Source organism: Schistocerca serialis, chromosome 2 (assembly GCF_023864345.2).
Source record: "Schistocerca serialis cubense isolate TAMUIC-IGC-003099 chromosome 2, iqSchSeri2.2, whole genome shotgun sequence".
In the NCBI taxonomy this organism is placed as follows: domain Eukaryota; kingdom Metazoa; phylum Arthropoda; class Insecta; order Orthoptera; family Acrididae; genus Schistocerca; species Schistocerca serialis.
Window position 1 is genome coordinate 973,460,314 of NC_064639.1, and position 3,007 is coordinate 973,463,320.

Below are 3,007 nucleotides of genomic sequence, written 5' to 3' on the forward strand. Positions count from 1 at the left end.
TAGATGTTGTTTGGCGGAAATGGCAAACTTTAACTAGATGAATCATCAGGCCATATAATTCGTGGATGGTTCATCACGTAAAGGACGTTACATGACTAAACTTTCATAAGATTCGGAACTAATGTCCATCATCAACATCAGTATGAAGAGTGAATCTCACAAGCACAAATACGCTCTTACATTCCTTGTGGCCAGGAAGCAAACAGCCTCCCCAAGTTATCCAGAGGCATTTATTGCTGTGCCTGAAACACAACTGTGTCACTTCGTGAAGACTACTGGTTGGTGACTGGTATGAAAATATACATTGTCTGACAAAACTAAAGTGAAGCACCTAGAAGACACAGGTGGGTGTCAGTGTAACATGATACATGTACTCCCCATCGACGGTTCTGTAAACGATTAGAGTTGCAATTCTCTGTGACAGGTAGGACGGCCACCAGAGTGCGTTATTAGTATTCGTGTTTAGTTTTATCACCAGTCCCAGTAGAATATATATGGGGCGTGCACAGCTTCAGACCTTGACTGATCACTGTGAAAGACAGGGAGATTCGCGTACTCGTGTGAGACAGCGCTATCAGCACCTGACAGTTTAAAAGCGGCCTCGTTGTGGGTCTGCATTTGGCTGGCCGGTCCAGTTTTGCAATATTCGGATTTGTAAAGGCATTCCGATGTGACAGTGGCCCACGTGGACTGCATGGAAACGTGAGGGCAGGCTTAATCTCCATTAAGGTTCCGCTCGACCACGTGAGACCACCGCAACAGAGGATCGCCGTATTGTCCACCAAGCACGTCCTAATGATTACAGATCTGTGCCTGCCATCTCAAAAGAAGTAAAGTACTGCCTGCAACATTCTGTGTTGTCCCGTACAACTGGTCGGAGACTAGCAGCGGTGGACTAGGGAATTGCCTTCCCAAACGTAGTCCGGTGTTAACACAACACGAACGGCTGTAAAGAAAGTTTCTGATATGAATTTTTTATTGCCTTGACCGCGTGCATGTACACTGGATTACTAGTTTTGACAGGACTAAGCTGCCGTCTTAAGACGTGTAGAGTATAGGTTATGAAATCGTGCTGTGCGCTAAACCACACAGCATGATTTCGTAACCTCTACTCTGTGGATCCTAAGTTGGCAGCTTGGTCCTGTCGAAACTAGGAATCCAGAGTACATACACGGGGTCAAGGCAATAAAAAAGTTCATACCAGAAGCTTCCTTTACATTGGATCAGCTGATGGCACTCGAGCCGACGACGTCAGGCATTTACCGTTGGCTGTGTCTAGAGTGGTCCCATGACCAGCGATGAACGGCGCTGCCCCAGATGACATTCGTCAGCGGGTATGACGAGGACCTCAGGAGAGATCCCGTTCTTCCACTGTTTTGCAAAGGCACAGCAATGTTACTCCTAGTGTAATGAGGGAGGGAGCCATTGGGTATGATTTCAGGTGATGGCTGGTAGTGATACAGGAATATCTTATTGTAAAATGCAACCTTTCACGGCCGGAAATGTCAAAATTAATAAAATGTTCCTGGCTATTATACTGTGGTCGAAGAATTTCATCTTAAAACCCAACATTTCCTCCCCATCTCCGGAGGACATTTTTAAGGGGATCGTAGCTTCTTTGAATGTCCGACTCACACCCTGACCCGTTATTGACTAAAGCAAAATTCATTAAGTTCGTTACTGGCCGCATAGGAGAAACCCTTGAAAAAACGGAACATCGAGATAAGCTACAAACCCCCCTGAAAGATACAAGATCACCTAAAATCGGCCAAGGATGCTTGCCAACCACTGGAAAAAGCGGGAATGTATAGGATTCCGTGTAGTTGTGGGGAAGTGTATGTGGGTACTAGAAAAAGAACGGTCAAAAAACGACTATAAGACATGGGCATTTCCAGAAGAAGGGAGCTTGACAGTTCAGCTGTTGCGGAACAGGCTTTGCAGCCAGGAGACCACCACATTCATTCTGATAGGACTCAGATACTGGCAGCCATATGTAAATACCATGAAAGGCTAAACAAAAAAAATGGAAATGAGGGTTTGGCGTCTTTGGCCGGAAGGCCCCTTACGGGGCAGGTCCGGCCGCCTTGGGGCAGGTCTTATTACATTCGACGCCACATTGGGCGACCTGCGCGCCGGATGGGGATGAAATGGTGATGACAACACAACACCCAGTCCCTGAGCGGAGAAAATTCCCGACCCAGCCGGAATCGAACCCGGGCCCGTCTGACGACAATCCGCCAAGCTGACAATTTTTTTATTTTTTTCATTTTGTTCGTTACGGTTCGTTGTATTTCGTCGTAGCGGACGTCACATGACATCCACTGAAGTTAGTTGTTGATCTTTTCACTCAGTTTTTTTCTTACAGAGGCCAGTCAGCTCTCTGAGCGAACACGCTGAGCTACCGTGCTGGCCTACCACTCAGCTATCGGGGCGGACAAAGGCTGTACAGAGAGGCCATACAGATTTAAAACAACCGAGTAATTTCAATAGGAACGAGGAGAGCGGAAATTGGATATGATCTGGATTCCGGTGCTGAAGAAGATGTGTATCAGTCTTCCATCATGGGGGTGATGGTAACAGCAGACGACGGCAGTCGATAACAGCCAACTGCGCTCGCGCATTCAAAACATGTGACGTCACGCCACTGCGTAGAAGCACGTGGAAGCGGAATTTTGCTGTAGTCGGTAGCGGGCCAGGGTGTGAGTCGGATATTCAAAGAAGCTACGATTCTCCTTGAGAATGTTCTCCGCAGATGGGGACGAAACATTGGGTTTTAAGGTGAAATACATTCAACACGGCATAATTTTATTAATTTAGAGGAATATCTTATGGCAAAATGGTATGTCACAGAGATACTGCGTCGTTATGTATCGTGGTGCTATTTTTCAACTGGACAATGCTCATCCAGATATGGCACGTGTCTCTATGAACTAACTAGATGTTTCTGAGGTACTGCCATGGGCAGCAAGACCCCCTGATCTGTCCCCAATAGAGTATGTATGCAACC